The 15582-nt window shown below is 42.0% G+C and overlaps 1 long non-coding RNA gene across 1 annotated transcript in view; it reads right to left on the reverse strand.

Annotated features, from left to right (window-relative positions):
* Positions 1-11238: 11238 nt before the first annotated feature.
* The window catches only part of LOC129047892 (uncharacterized), a 37828-nt gene continuing 33484 nt past the window's right edge, over positions 11239-15582 (reverse strand). Inside the window, exon 5 of the long non-coding RNA XR_008509754.2 lies at positions 11239-11912. This is a non-coding gene — a long non-coding RNA (uncharacterized LOC129047892). The remainder of the gene's footprint in view (positions 11913-15582) is intronic.

The raw sequence follows: 15582 nt of genomic DNA on the forward strand, positions 1-15582 counted from the left end.
TTTGTTTACATGAGTAAGTTCTTTAGTGGTGATCTGTGAGATTTTTGGTGCACTCATCACCCGCGCAGTATATACTGCACCCGATTTGTAGTCTTTTATCTCTCACCCTCTTTCCACCCTTTACCCCTGAGTCCCCAAAATCTATTATGTCGATCTTATGCCTTTGCACCCTCATAGCTTAGCTCCCACTTATGAGTGAGAACATACGATGTTTGGTTTTCCATTCCTGAGTTAGTTCACTTAGAATAGTAGTCTCCAATCCCATCCAGGTTACTGCGAATGCCATTAATACATTCCTTTCTATGGCTGAATCGTATTCCATCGTATATATATACCACAGTTTCTTTATCTACTCGATTGATGAGCATTTGGGTTGGTTCCACATTTTTGCAACTGAAAATTGTTCAGCTAATATAAATTCCTATGAAGAAGAGGTCTTCTTGTGGGTCCTTGTGAGACAGACTTTGGGAAGGCAGAGAGGAGGAATGAAAACACCTAGTGAGGTTCATTGGTACAAAGGACAGGAAACAAAAATGAGGTCTGTATTTTTTTTTTTTCTTTTTTTCTGTTTTAGAGACGGAGTCTCGCTCTGTCGCCCAGGCTGGAGTGCAGTGGTGCGATCTCAGCTCACTGCAACCTCTGACTCCCGGGTTCAAGAGATTCTCCTCCCTAAGCCTCCTGAGTAGCTGGAACTGCAGGCACCTACCACCACGCCCAGCTAATTTTTGTATTTTTAGTAGAAACTGGGTTTCACCATGTTGGTCAGGCTGGTCTTGGACTCCTGACCTCGTGATCCGCCCGCCTCGGTCTCCTAAAGTGTTGGTATTACAGGCGTGAGCCACCGCGCCCGGCCGAGGTCTGTATTCTTAAGAAGTTATCAGGACTCTGGCCGGGCGCAGTGGCTCACGCCTGTAATACCAGCACTTTGGGAGGCTGAGGTGGGCGGATCACGAGGTCAGGAGATCGAGACCGTCCTGGCTAACACGGTAAAACCCCGTCTCTACTAAAAATACAAAAAATTAGCCAGGCGTGGTGGCGGGCGCCTGTAATCTCAGCTACTCTGGAGGCTGAGGCAGGAGAATGGCGTAAACCTGGGAGGCGGAGCTTGCAGTGAGCAGAGATGGAGCCACTGCACTCCAGCCTGGGGGACAGACCGAGACTCTGTCTCAAAAAAAAAAAAAAAAAAAAGCTTATATTGGACTTTATCCTTCAGAAGTCATTTAGTGGTTGGTTGATTAATTAACTAATTATTAATTGGGGACACCATGAGGAAAACTGTTTCTGATGGCTAGTCTAAGGGGATAAAGACTCTGGCAGGGAGACTAGGTATAATGATGTAGCAATAATTCAGCTTTTGGGATATAAGGTTGGACTAGATTGGCAATGGTGGCAATGAACTGGGGAGAAAGGGATAGATGCAGCACACATTTTAAAGGGAGAATTTGGCTTCTTTCTTTTTGCTTTTTCAGTCACTCAGGCTTGAGGCTGTTCAATATTCCGGATTTATTTCTCTTTCCATTTATGCTTTTCTTTTTCCTTCACAGCCTTTTTCTTTCCCATTTTTTTCTCTCTCCTTTTCTTTGCTTGCATTTAAGACACTCTCTTACTACCTTCCTATATGGGATGATGACTAAATCAATCAGGCAGATATCAAATGGGAGATGTGGGTAGAAATTCACTAACCATAAGATTTACTAACCAATTAGAGTATGTTGTGCTGGTTTTTTGTTTGTTCGTTTTTTTTTTTTGAGATGGAGTCTCACTATGTCGCCCAGGCTGGGGTGCAGTGGTGCGATCTCCGCTCACTTCAACCTCTGCCTCCCAGGTTCACTCCATTCTCCTGCCTCAGCCTCTCGAGTAGCTGGGAGTACAGGTGCTCGCCACCACACCTGGCTAATTTTTTTTTTTTTTTTTTGTATTTTTAGTAGAGACGGGGTTTCACCGTGTTAGCCAGGATGGTCTTGATCTCCTGACCTCGTGATCTGCCCACCTCGGCCTCCCAAAGTGCTGGGATTACAGGCGTGATGTTAGTTTTAAAAACTCTGTTGTCTTCAGTTAGAAAGAAGGAAAGAAAAGAGAGAAAAGGCATCAGGAGGAAAAAATAGAACAGAAAATATAGAGACCTTCACTCCTTCATTAGTTCAAGAAATGCTGTGTTTCCAGAGAAAAAGACAGAACCAAATGTACAAAGAAAATACAACAAAATAACAAATTTTATTGTAATTGTATGAGTTATTTTCCCTTCTAACACACTGGAATAGAGTAGAGATGCTAGGAATGGCAGACAGAAGATGAAGGTGTGATTGGTAGCCTCCTTCCTTCGCTCTATGCACATCTTGTTTTTTGTTTCAAAAGGTAGAGTCTAAATCTCAACCCTTTGAAAGTGGGCTGGCCTTAGTGATTGGTTCAACCAGTGCATTGCTGTGGAAGTGACTTTCTGGGACTTCTGAGGCTATGTTGCAAGAAGCCTGGGTCTTTGGAACGTTTACTCCTGGGATGCTTTCTTTTGGAACCCAGCCACCATACTGTGGGAAGTCCAAGTCACATGGAGAGACCACATATAGGCACTCCAGCTGGCAGCCCCAAGTAAGCAAAAGCCCACATCTCTGCTAGCCGTGTGAATGAGCTGTTTTGATGTCCAGCCCAATTGAGCTTTCAGATGACTGCAGCTCCAGCTGACATCTGACTGTACACCCAGGGAGACCCCAAGCAAGAACTGCCTAGCCAATTCCCGTCAATTCACAGATTGTCAAGAATCCAAGAGTCAAGAATAAATTCTTCAGCTGGGCACGGTGGCCCACGCCTGTAATCCCAGCACTTTGGGAGGACAAGGCGGTTGGATCACGAGGTCAGGAGATCGAGACCATCCTGGCTAACATAGTGAAATCCCGTCTCTACTAAAAATACAAAAAAAATTAGCCAGGCGTGGTGGCGGGCGCCTGTAGCCCCAGCTACTCGGGAGGCTGAGGCAGGAGAATGGCATGAACCCGGGAGGCGGAGCTTGCAGTGATCCCAGATCGCGCCACTGCACTCCAGCCTGGGCAACAGAGCAAGACTGTCTCAAAAGAAAAAAGAAAGAAAAAAAGGAATAAATTACCTTCTTAAGCTGCCATGCTTACTATGATTTGTTATACAGTAATAGATAATGAAAACATTTTGGCTTATTTTACCCTTATACAAAACATAAAGAATACATATGCTTCATCAAATGTTTGAAAGATTCATAATGCAACCCAAAATGCGTGTATATTTTTTATATTTTTTTAAATTTTAAAGATCACTTTATTACTCATTAGCCTTTGATACTAGAATCTGAACTGACCTATTCTTAACCAGAATTCCTTGAAAGAATTTAAGCAAAATTTTTTCCAACTTTAATTTTAGGTTTGGGGGCACATGTGCAGGTTTGTTACATGGGCAAATTGCATGTTATGGGGTTTGGTGTACAGATAATTTTGTCATCAAGGTTATCAACATAGTACCCGATAAGTAGATAGGTAGTCTTTCTTCCTCCCTGCCTCCCTCCCTCCCTCCCTCCCTCCCTCCCTCCCTTCCTTCCTTCTTTTCTTTTTTTTGACGGAGTTTCGCTCTTGTTGCCCAGGCTGGAGTGCAATGGTGCGATCTCGGCTCGCAGCAACCTCCGCCTCCCAGGTTCAAGCGATTCTCCTGCCTCAGCCTCCCACCTGATAGGTAGTTTTTCAATCCTCACTCTCCTTCCACCCTCCACCCTCAAGTAGGCACCAGTGTCTATTGTTCCCTTCTTTGTGCCTATGTGCACTCAATGTTTAGCTCCCACTTGTAAGTGACAACATGCAGTATTTGGTTTTCTTTTCCTGTGCTAACTTGCTTAGGATAATGGTCTCCAGCTCCATCCATGTTGCTAAAGAGGTCATGATTTTGTTTTTTGTTTTTATGGCTGCACGTTATTCCACGGTGTATATGTACCACATTTTCTTTATCTAGTCCACCATTGGTGGGCATCTTGGTTGATTCCATGTCTTTGCTATCATAAATAGTTAAGCAAATATTTTAATCACCTTAATTTTTTTTTTTTTTTTGAGACGGAGTCTTGCTCTGTCACCCAGGCTGGAGTGCAGTGGCGTGATCTCGGCTCACTGCAACCTCTGCCTTCCAGATTCAAGCGATTCTCCTGCCTCAGCCTCCTGAGTAGCTGAGATTACCCACCATGCCCCACCACCATGCCCGGCTAATTTTTGTATTTTTAGTAGAAATGGGGTTTCACCATGTTAGCCAGGCTGGACTTGAACTCCTGACCTCAGGCAATCCACCCGCCTCGGCCTCCCAAAGTGCTGGGATTACAGGCATGAGCCACGGAGTCCGGCCTAATCACTATAATATTTTCAGTACTAGTCAGGATAAAGTGATGTAGATGTGACAAGAATAATTGATGTGTAATCAGAGGATGGGTTTAAATATTAATTTTGTCATTTATCACTGTGTGACCTGGAGCAAATTATTTAACATCTCTGATTCCTGGTTTCCAGTGCTATCGTGTATCTTAATGTGCTGCATAATGATGTTCTGGTCAACAACAGATTGCATTTACAGCAGTGGTACCGTAAGATTACAATTGAGCTCTACATAGGCGTACCATTTTTATATTCTATACAGTATTTTTACTGTGCTTTTTTATGTTTAGATACACAAATGCTTATCATTGTGTTATGATTACCTAAAGTATACACTGCAGTAACATGCTACACAGGCTTGTAGACTAGAAACAATATAGCCTAGATGTGTAGTACACTATACTGTCGACCCTTGTGTGCATGCACTCTATGTTGTTCACACAATGACGAAATCACCTAATGATGCATTTCTCGGAATGTATACCTGTTGTTAAGTGACACATGACTGTATTTGAAAGTATTTAGTAGTCCAGGCACGGTGGCTTACACCTGTATTCCCAGTACTTTGGGAGGCTGAAGTGGGCGGATCATGAGGTCAGGAGATCGAGACCATCCTGGCTAACAAGGTGAAACCCTGTCTCTACTAAAAATACAAAAACTTAGCTGGGCATGGTGGCGGGCGCCTGTATTTCCAGCTACTCGGGAAGCTGAGGCAGGAGAATCGCTTGAACCTGGGAGGTGGAGGTTGCAGTGAGCCAAGATGGCGCCACTGCACTCCAGCCTGGGCGACAGAGTGAGACTCCATCTCAAAAAAAAAAAAAAAAAAAGTATTTAGTAATGCCTGACAAAACAGACATTCAATAAAGGTTTTTTTCTTTGCTATGAAATCCTGCAATCATGAGTACAACCATTTTGAAGCTTAACATGGTTTTGTATGACTTCCTAAAGCGTAATATTTGATTATTTATCAAATATCTCTCTTGATAAGCTCTTAATAAGTATTTCATGAGCTTCCATAGTGTTGCTTTTAGTTGTGGATCTACCTTAGTTTTCCTGTGGGGATGAATTGTTTAATAGATTTTTGAGGAGTCATTTTGTTGCTAGAATCTTACGAAGGCACTTTTGTGGCAACCTTCTTTGATTTTCAAGGACATGACCCTGTTTCACATCTTGAATGTGGTTCCCTACTCCAGTGCAAATGTTAATAAGTTAAGTGACTATCAAATAAGAATTTTAATTCAGTTCATCATATGTTTATGTATTTAAATTGATATAATTGGTAACATTACCCATTTGCTTTGATTTGAGATGCCAAGTGATTGAAAAAATTTTTAATTTAGAAGTGAATTACCTTGCTTATTTGAATTTATCGTTTTTGCATAATTAGGACAAACTAATTTAATTTGCAGTTATCCTTTTAAATGACTTAAATGATGTCTGCTGAGATACTCAAGGCCACATGATTTGTGGAATCATCTTGAATATTTCCCTGTTTTACAGGGTTGGAAAGTATTCAAGTGCAACTCGTGAAGCTTGGAGATAGAGTCAGAAGCCTATGCTTTTCTCTATTAATATATATATTTTTCTGTTTTGTTTTGTTGCCCTTGCCTCATTGTAGGCTGTTTTATGTTTTCCAGAGGGATAAACTTTGCGTTTAGTGATGGAGTGTCCTTCTTTTTCAATTCTGTTCTTTTCTGTGTCATTTTCACTTCATGTTTAGCTCACATCTCAGTTCTGCGACGGGAAAGCTGGGTATTCATTTGATGAGTCATGGTGAGACTCTCCAAGACAATGCTCTTGATGGGGCCTGAGGATTCTTCAGCAAATGTGGCTTTTTGATGACGCATTTTAATGAGCCTTAAAAAATTTGGATACCCACCTGCTGGATAAAGTAGCTGGAATCTATAATCTTAGAATAGTGTTTTTCAAACTTCAGGTCCTGGATCATAAAATATTTCTGGGAATTGTGAAAAGCACTTAAGAAACAACAAAACTAACTGGAATAGATAATATTAGATATATTACATGTAACAAAGGAAATTTTCACAAAACTTTTGTATTAGTTTTGTGTGTTTGTGTATATTAGTTTATGATAAAAATTATTTTACTTATTTTTTTGTGAGTTGCTGTCCAAAGAGTTTGAAAGCCACAGTCTTGGATTTAAAGCTGTCTGAGGCAATTTGATAATACAGCAGTTTAAAATGACAATATACTTGAAATATAAAAATGTAGATTGCTTTTAGTTACATATTTTAAAAAGATTAGCACGTTGCCTTTGCCTGGGAAGCCTTTCCCTGGCACTACTGGGCATTTTCCAAAGGGCAGGGACACAGTCATCCCCATGTAACTGGGTCCTGTAGGAGCCCAAGTGCTATCTCCCTGGGAGGGTCTGATGAAACAGGTTATTCATGTAGTCTTGATACTGCTGCTGCCCTGCTGATGTTGTCTGTTGGCAATATGATGTCTTACCCTACCAGAAGAGAAGGACCAAGTTTTCCCCAGGTCTCATTCTGCTGGGAAGACGGCACACACTTCTCCGTCATTAGTGGGACCTGCACTTTGCTTGGAAGGCTGGCAAATTCTAATTCTGAACTCCTTTCTTTTTTTTTTTGAGGCAGAGTCTTGCTCTGTCGCCCAGGCTGGGGTGCAGTGGCGTGATCTTGGCTCACTGCAAGCTCTGCCTCCCGGGTTCACACGATTCTCCTGCCTCAGCCTCCCAAGTAGCTGGGACTGCAGGCACCCACCACCACGCCCGGCCAATTTTTTGTATTTTTAGTAGAGACGGGGTTTCACTGTGTTAGCCAGGATGGTCTCGATCTCCTGACCTCGTGATCCACCTGCCTCGACCTCCCAAAGTGTTGGGATTACAGGCGTCAGCCACCGAGCCCGGCCTGAACTCCTTTCTTTACTAGAGAACCTCCCCTTTCTTTCCCACTGGATCTTAGGAAGATAGGAGGCAGCATGGGAGGTTATTTCTCTTTTATTCGTATCATGTGAGTCTAGGCTTTTGTGTAAAAGCCTACTCATTTGAGGAAAGTTCCATTCCTGGAATTAGAAAATTAATCCTTAATCAGAGTAATGCAGTGTCACAATTTCAATCTGCTAATGACCTTTGGAGACACACGGCACATCTCTGCAATTGTTGGATTTCCCTTTTAGAGGATAAATGACAACCTCCCCATGCTTCTCTCAGCTGGACCAACACACTTCAGAACCAAAGAATCCTTCGGGCAGGAAGTGACCCCTTACATTTCTGACACTGGCCATTTAGGTTTCCCCAACTTCTTCCAATTTTGCAATTTACTTTCTCTCCCATTAAAGTGGACTTATTGTGTCACTTAACTTTTCCCACTGCTTATTGTATTTATTTTTTTTCATAGAGCAGCCCTGACTTATATTTTATTCTTCTTTTATAATGCTTTTATTTTTACCTTATTACTGCTGAAAATCAACTAAACTTCATTATTACTCCTCCCCGCCCCTGCTCCCTAATCTCTATCAACCTTTATCTGTTATCCAGGTTTATTTTTTTGTTTTTATTTTTATTTTTTTTGGAGTCTTGCTCTTGTTGCCCAGGCTAGAGTGCAATGGTGTGATGTTGGCTCACTGCAACCTCCGCCTCCCGGGTTCAAGCGATTCTCCTGCCTCAACCTTCTGAGTAGGTGGGATTACAGGCACCTGGCACCATGCCCAGCTAGTTTTTGTATTTTTAGTAGAGCTAGGGTTTCACCATATTGGCCAGGCTGATGTCGAACTGCTGACCTCAGGTGATATGCCCGCCTTGGCCTCCCAAAGTGCTGGGATTACAGGCGTGAGCCACCATGCCTGGCCTATCCAGGTTTTTAAAATATACACTCCAGACAATAGTCAAAAAAGATTGACTGAATCTTTACATAAGATTTTTTTTTTTTTTTTCCACATGGGACATTTTCAAGAATAGCTATAACCCCTTTTCTTAAGAACTTTAGATGGATTAAGGAAATAAAATAAGTAAATTTGTTAACAGCATTAGAATTTCATTCTGAAATCTTTTCTACAGGTCGAAATGTGGCAGAAGGCAGATGTCTATTTAAGGGGAAAGACCTTGTTACAAGTTGTCTTGCAGACTCTTAGATTGTCTTTAAAAGCAGCGCTATGATTGAGGATGCGAGGCACAGTTTTGGTTACCACCGTGTTTAATTTCAATGGGGAAAGTAGAATGATGTCTCAAAGCACCGAATTGACTTTCCCTGAGCCTCTCCTTGGTTATACATTCTTATAATTACAGGATACAGAAGACAGAAACTTGGCATTCATTTTATCTGTCGTATCCTACATACTAGGAAATTGAGGCTCAGGGACAGGAAGTCATTAAGATAATTCATTATTTTGTTACTTGACTAGAGTGTTTTCAGAAAGGGTGCAGAAAAGTAGAAATATTTGAAAGGCATTTAGGAATCGTGACAGTCAATACTGACTGGGCATGGTGGTGTGCGCCTGTAGTCCCAGCTACTTGGGAGGCTGAGGTGGGAGGATCACCTGAGCCTGGGAAATTGAGGCTGCAGCCAGCCAATTGAGGCCAATTGGGCCACTACACTCCAGACTGGGTGATGGGAGTGAGACTATGTCTCAAAACAACAATAACAAAAAGTCAATGCTGATGGACTGGTTTGGTGGTGGGATTGGGTTCTGAGTGAGGGGGAAGATTCAAGGATGCTGCTTGGGCCTTTAGCTTTAGTATCCATACAAATGGGAAGAGTTAATTTTGAAGGCGGACACAGGAGGAAAGGTATATCTGCAGAGAAAGATTGTGAGTTTAGTTTGGGAGTGTTGCATCTTGGGTGGTTTGTGAATCCAAGATAACATATTACAATGGAACATAAACAGAAGGAAAACAACAGAGTATTGAGTCATAAAAGTTAGTGAAGAGAGTTTTTCCAAGAGGGAGTTATTCTCATCCATAGCCTCTGTGAAGCCAATTAAGACACAGATGGAAACGTGTTAAGTTTAGCTATAAGGAAGTTGTTGGTGATCTTGGCAAGTGGTGTTTCAATGGAGCATGGGGTTAGAAGCCAAAGTAGTGAGCTGAGAAATGAGTGGGAGGAGAGGAAGTAGAAAAAGGGAATGTAAACAACTATCAAGAAGTTTGGGACAGTCAAGGAAAGGGGGAAAGTAGGGTCATACCTACCAGAGAAGATGTAGAAAAATGGTTTTATTTGGTACAAGAGCAAGTTGGGCATGTTTAAGTGCTAATGGGAAAGGGCCATTTTTCTATAGAAGTAATTTTTCTCTTTTCTAGTTCCTGCCTTCTGTCTAAAGGTCTGTGTAGTTCCTGGAAATTGTGGAGCAGATCTTTTAGGAGCATCAGAATTATCTCTTATGGATCCATTATCAACTAACTTTTGACTACCAGGTCTTGTTATCAATCCATATGCCTACATTCCCCATGGACTCTGTCCTGAATGCTCACACTCCTGTTAGAAAAAAAGCGTCTCTCAAATTTGTTAGCAGGAGTAAAGTGAGCAAAAACAATTTATCCACTTTTCAAATTGGCCTGGATGTGAGTTCAAACTGGGAGATTCTCATTTAAGATCAGTTTTGGAAGAAGATTTGAATAACATTATTTATCATTAATATTAATCATGCATCTAACAACTGGCTCTATATTTACCTAGTGAGGTAAATATACGTGTGTGTGTGTGTGTGTGTGTGTGTGTGTGTGTGTGTATGTATTTTTTTTTTGAGATGGAGTCTCGCTGTGTGGCTCAGGCTGGAGTGCAGTTGCGCCATCTCGTCTCACTGCAAGCTCTGCCTGTCGGGTTCACGCCATTCTCCTGCCTCGGCCTCCCGAGTAGCTGGGACTACAGGTGCCCGCCACCACGCCTGGCTAATTTTTTTGTATTTTTAGTAGAGACGGGGTTTCACTGTGTTAGCCAGGATGGTCTCGATCTCCTGACTTTGTGATCTGCCCGCCTTGGCCTCCCAAAGTGCTGGGATTACAGGTGTGAACCACAGTGCCCGGCCTATACATATATATATATATACATATATATATATATATATATATATATATATATATTTTTTTTTTTTTTTTTTTTTTGAGACAGTCTCACTCTGTCGTCCAGGTTGGAGTGCAGTGGTGCAATCTTGGCTCACTGCAACCTCCGTCTCCTAAGTTCAAGCAATGCTCGTGACTCAGACTCCCAAGTAGCTGAGATTACAGGTGCGTGCCACCACAGTCAGCTAATTTTTGTATTTTTAGTATAGATGAGGTTTCACCAGGTTGGCTAGGCTGTCTCAAACTCCTGACCTCACATGACCCACCTGCCTCGGCCTCCCAAAGTGCTAGGATTACAGGCATGAGCCACCATGTCCTGCCTGGTAAATATATTTATTTATTCATTACCTACTATATAGCAGATACCTAGCATGAAATACCTAAGGATGATCTGAAAATCTTGATTTTTAAGTTATTTTATATTTTGAATGTAAATTTCTGCAGTTTATGGTGATTTTCTACATTTTTGGTACAATATTCTCTGCTGTGTCAAAACAGTATTCTTTAATTTACAGCTGAAACTTTTTTTTTTGGACACCTGGCATCCAAATTTGCTTTCTATTTTTAAAATAGGCCCTGCTAGGCCGGGCACGGTGGCTCACACCTGTAATCCCAGCACTTTGGGAGGACGAGGGGGGTGAATCACCTGAGGTAGGGAGTTCGAGATCAGCCTGAACAACATGGAGAAACCCCATGTCTACTAAAAATACAAAAAATTAGCCGGGAGTGGTGGTGCATGCTTGTAATCCCAGCTACTCGGGAGGCTGAGGCAGGAGAATTGCTTGAACCTGGGAGGCGGAGGTTGTGGTGAGCTGAAATTATGCTGCCGCACTCCAGCCTGAGCAATAAGAGCAAAGCTCCATCTCAAAAAACAAACAAACAAAACAACAAAAAAAATAGGCCCTGGAATGTAATTTTTCTTAGAAACAAGGGCCCTACTTCCTTCTGTGTAAATTGACCTGGATTAGCCGATGGGTTCTCTCACCAAGGGTGTGACACCCTGAGGGAGTGACGCACAGTCCCGGGGATGACTGACAACCACCCTGGTCGTCGCATGGCATCAACCTAACCAGACTGCTCCTGGGCTGGCCTCGACTGTGTCCTCATCTGCCCAGCCTTGCTTGGTTCCTGCCACTGTATGGAGCCCGCTTCATGTTGGTTCACTGTGCTCTCTAAGACCCTTCCAATAACTTTGTCTTCTGCTTAGATTACCCGGAGGAAGTTTTTGTTGTTTGGCATCGAGAATGCTGACAGATTCAGAGGGTCACTGTGGAATAATAAAACAACCAACAAAAACATTTGTTTTTCACTAACATTTGTGGACTGCAGGTATGCTGAATGCTTGAAATAAATGATGTTACTAAATCTTCAGAATAGCAAGGTGAGGCAGGCACATGGTTCTGTTCCTTCAAGAAGCACCTCGAGGCTTCCTCTTAGGTGAAGGCTTTCCTGACCTCTTCTTCCTCTTGCGAGTAGACCTGATTCTTTTGTGTTTATTCTTTGTCCTATAAAGAGGAGAGAATGTATATACATATACACACTATATATGTATAAAGACATATATAATATACATTATATTGTTATGTATAACATTATCATATAAAGATAAATATAAAATGTAATATAAGTAATATATAATATTATGTAATACATATTAAGTATACTATTATAGATATAAGTTTTGTTTGTTTGTTTTTTGTTTGTTTTTTGAGATGGAGTCTCACTCTGTCATCCAAGCTGGAGTGCAGTGGCACGATCTCAGCTTACTGCAACCTCCACTTCCCAGGTTCAAGCGATTCTCCTGCCTCATCCTCCCGAGTAGTTGGGATTACAAGCATGCACCACACGTCCGGCTAATTTTTGTATTTTTAGTAGAGATGGGGTCTCACCATGTTGGCCAGGCTGGTTTCAAACTCACTCCTGGCCTTAAGCGATCTGCCCGTCTCAACCTCCCAAAGTGTTGGGATTACAGGCGTGAGCCACCATGCCCGGCCTTGTAGATATAGGTTTTATTTCCTTACCACTTATTAAGCTCTTCCTATGTGTCAGATACTGTGCTTAGTACTTTGCTCACACTATCTTATGCCATTCCCACTGGAAGTCTATGAATTAGATTTATTATCTATTTTACAGAAGAAGAAATGAGAACAAGAAAGATTAAATAACTTCTTTCAAGATGTGTCTATGAGTTGTAGCGTTGAGATTTGAACATGCTTTGTTTTGTTTCGGTTTGGTCTGGTTTTCATTCCAGTGCCTCTGTTCTTAACACTCTACACACTGCCTGCATCTGTCATTGTACTTCCATGGGTAATGCTTTCCTCTTGCACTGGACTGCGGCAGAATCTGCATTTTACTTGTCTTTTTCACTCCCTCTCAATTGCCTAGGAGGGAAGGCAAATCTGTTACTTACAGCCCCTTCATTCATTCCTCTGTCCACGGCAGACATCACTAGTCAATGATTACTTCACTTTGTCCCAGTAATCCATCTTGACAATTCATCTCCCACTGTTCTACAAGAAGTCACTCCCAATTGGTTACAGATCAATCCAGTTCCTGGCCTAGAACAATGCGTCTCACACAAATGTGCTTAGTAAACTGGTAGTGTGTTGCAATTTTCCTCATTTTACAGCTGAAGAAATAATGATCAGAGAATTAAATAGTGAACCATTTACCTGAAGATATTAGGGCCCACCTCATTGGGTTTTTGTGAGGATTAATTGAATTTCAGCACATAAAACCCTTCAACTGGTGTCTTGGTACAAGTGAGTTAGCTATTATTACTACTTCTCAAAACACACAGGTGTCTCCAGAAGAGGTAAATCCATTGAGCCAGCAAGGTTGTCGCTGGGTGCCAGAGGCTTGGTAGGGAGTGGGAGGGAGAATGGGAGTAATAGCTTATTAGGTGTGGGTTTTTTTTGTGTGGTGATAAAAGCAGTTTGGAACCAGATGGATGGTTGTGTAACATTGTGACTATGCCAGTTGCAGTACAAAATGAATTCTGTGCTTCAAAATGGTTAATTTTGTGTTATGTGAATTCCACTTCAATTTAAAAAAGTAACACAAGTTGTTACTTTTTCACCCTGGGAGTGAGTGCTGCCTTAAATTTTGCAATCTAGGTTTCTCAATCAATTTACCCTAGTCCCAGTCCTGGTAATATAGCCAGAGGTCAGACCTAAGCCTTTGGTTCTCTAAATAAAGTGCACTTTTTACTTTAATATGTTGCTTCAGAAGTCATGGAAAGTCCTTCCTCACTGGCGGATAGTGGTGTTAGTGGTGTTAAGTGTGTGCTGAGAATTGCAGTTGGAGGCTGAAAAACAAGTGAATTGTTCAAGCCCTTCATAGTTTACAAAGCCATTTAAGAGAACAATGGGTTGCAAACAATAGGAACTTACTGTACGTTTAGTGACCTATCCAATATGCGTTATAAACATGACTCAAGAGGAGGAGTTGGCCAGAAGGGAACATTCACAGACAGAAACTTCCTTCACTTTGGGTCTCTCTTTACTGACTGCAAAGGAAACTCAAGACTTCAGAACTGGGTCTATAAAAAGCTGGGCGACACCATTTCACCTCCCTGGTCTGCAAGCAGCTCCACCAAGCTTGCTGTGGCATTTATGGGACTGATAACTGCCTCAGAGAAGGCTAAAAAGATCTTAAGGTGCAGTGGGAAGCAACTGGCAGAGTTCTCGTGAAAACAAATAAAACCTCAGATCTTCCACTGCTAATCTCTTTGCAGTTTGCTTTATTTATAACTGTGTAAATGTGTTGTAGCAACAACCCAGTTCATAAACACAGCCACCTCATTGCTCATTAATAAACAGGAACATATTAATAAACAGCCACCTCTCATTTCAAGGCAACTTGACATATAGAATTTAGCTAAGAAATAAGGATTGCAGAAGAAGGTTTTGATTTATTACATGCCGTTCCTTGTGTTTGTTTTAAAGGAATTTGGAGGTAGCCTTGACCCAATTTCGGGGTCCTTGCCAGGGTCAAAGTGGGAAGCCTAGAAGTCAGCCAGCACCTTGTCGTCCTGGCTCTAAGGAAGCAGTGAGCACAGTAGCGAGCACAGGGTGACTTCCAGTGCTTAGGAAACCTTTAAGAAAGCTTGAAAACCTTTTCAGACTTATTTTCTTTCTTTTAGCATACATTATGAACCTTCTCCCTCTGCCACTGGGGACATAAAAATAAATGGCACAGGTTCTGCCCCCAAAAGCCCACAGTCTCATGGGGAAGATGGTCCCATAAACAGCAACTGTAATGCGGGTGATAAGGACCATTCTAAAGTTTGTGGACTAAATACTAGGTGAGCAGAGATAAGGAGATGTTTGATTATGTTGGTCACACTGGGGATGGGGGGGTCTAGTATGGGGTGAGACTCGTGAGAGTTTGAGAAAAGAGAGGACTTTTAAGCTGGATCTTGACAGTAAGGGTGAGGGAAGATGTGCTTATGTGTGGGTGTGAGTGTGGGGGAGAGGGAAGAAAGCTGTCCAGAAAACACAGAACTCTTGAGTTTCCTTGAGGTTAGAAAGAGAGACTTTCATGGTTGGAATGTGGGAACCAGTTGGAGGGGCAGGTTGGGGAAAGAGTTTAATTGACCATATCTCATGTCCCTATTGCATCAGTGAGAAAAAAACAAACGTGTAGAACATTTAGGTGACTTACTTTACCTTCACAAAAATGAGAATGCAAAGACTCATGGAAAAATGACGCGGAGGAGATGATCTTCTGAGATGCTATGAAGGACAAAGCTTCCTGTTTTCCTTGGAGTACAGATGATTTTATAATAGCATGATTTTAGATGTCAGATGTCAGAAAACATACTACTGAAGGCCTGTCACAGCAAAAACGTTGTTGAGGGCAGGACTTGAATGTTAGATGCAGAGGTGCTGGTGTGGGGTGAAACGGGTCCCCGGCTTCTGGCCTCCATTTGTGGTCTTAGGTAGGATCGTGATTTCTTCACTTTCCATTTTCAGCAATTTTATTTTGAGATTTTGTTTTGGTGATTATTATTATTATTTTCTTTTCTTTTTTTTTTCTTTTTTTTTTTTGAGACGTCGTTTCGCTCTCGTTGCCCAGGCTGGAGTGCAATGGCGCGATCTCAACTCACTGCAACCTCTGCCTCCCGGGTTCAAGTGATTCTCCTTCCTCAGCCTCCGGAGTAGCTGGGATTAC

The sequence above is a fragment of the Pongo abelii genome, chromosome 13 (genome assembly GCF_028885655.2).
Source record: "Pongo abelii isolate AG06213 chromosome 13, NHGRI_mPonAbe1-v2.0_pri, whole genome shotgun sequence".
NCBI lineage: Eukaryota > Metazoa > Chordata > Mammalia > Primates > Hominidae > Pongo > Pongo abelii.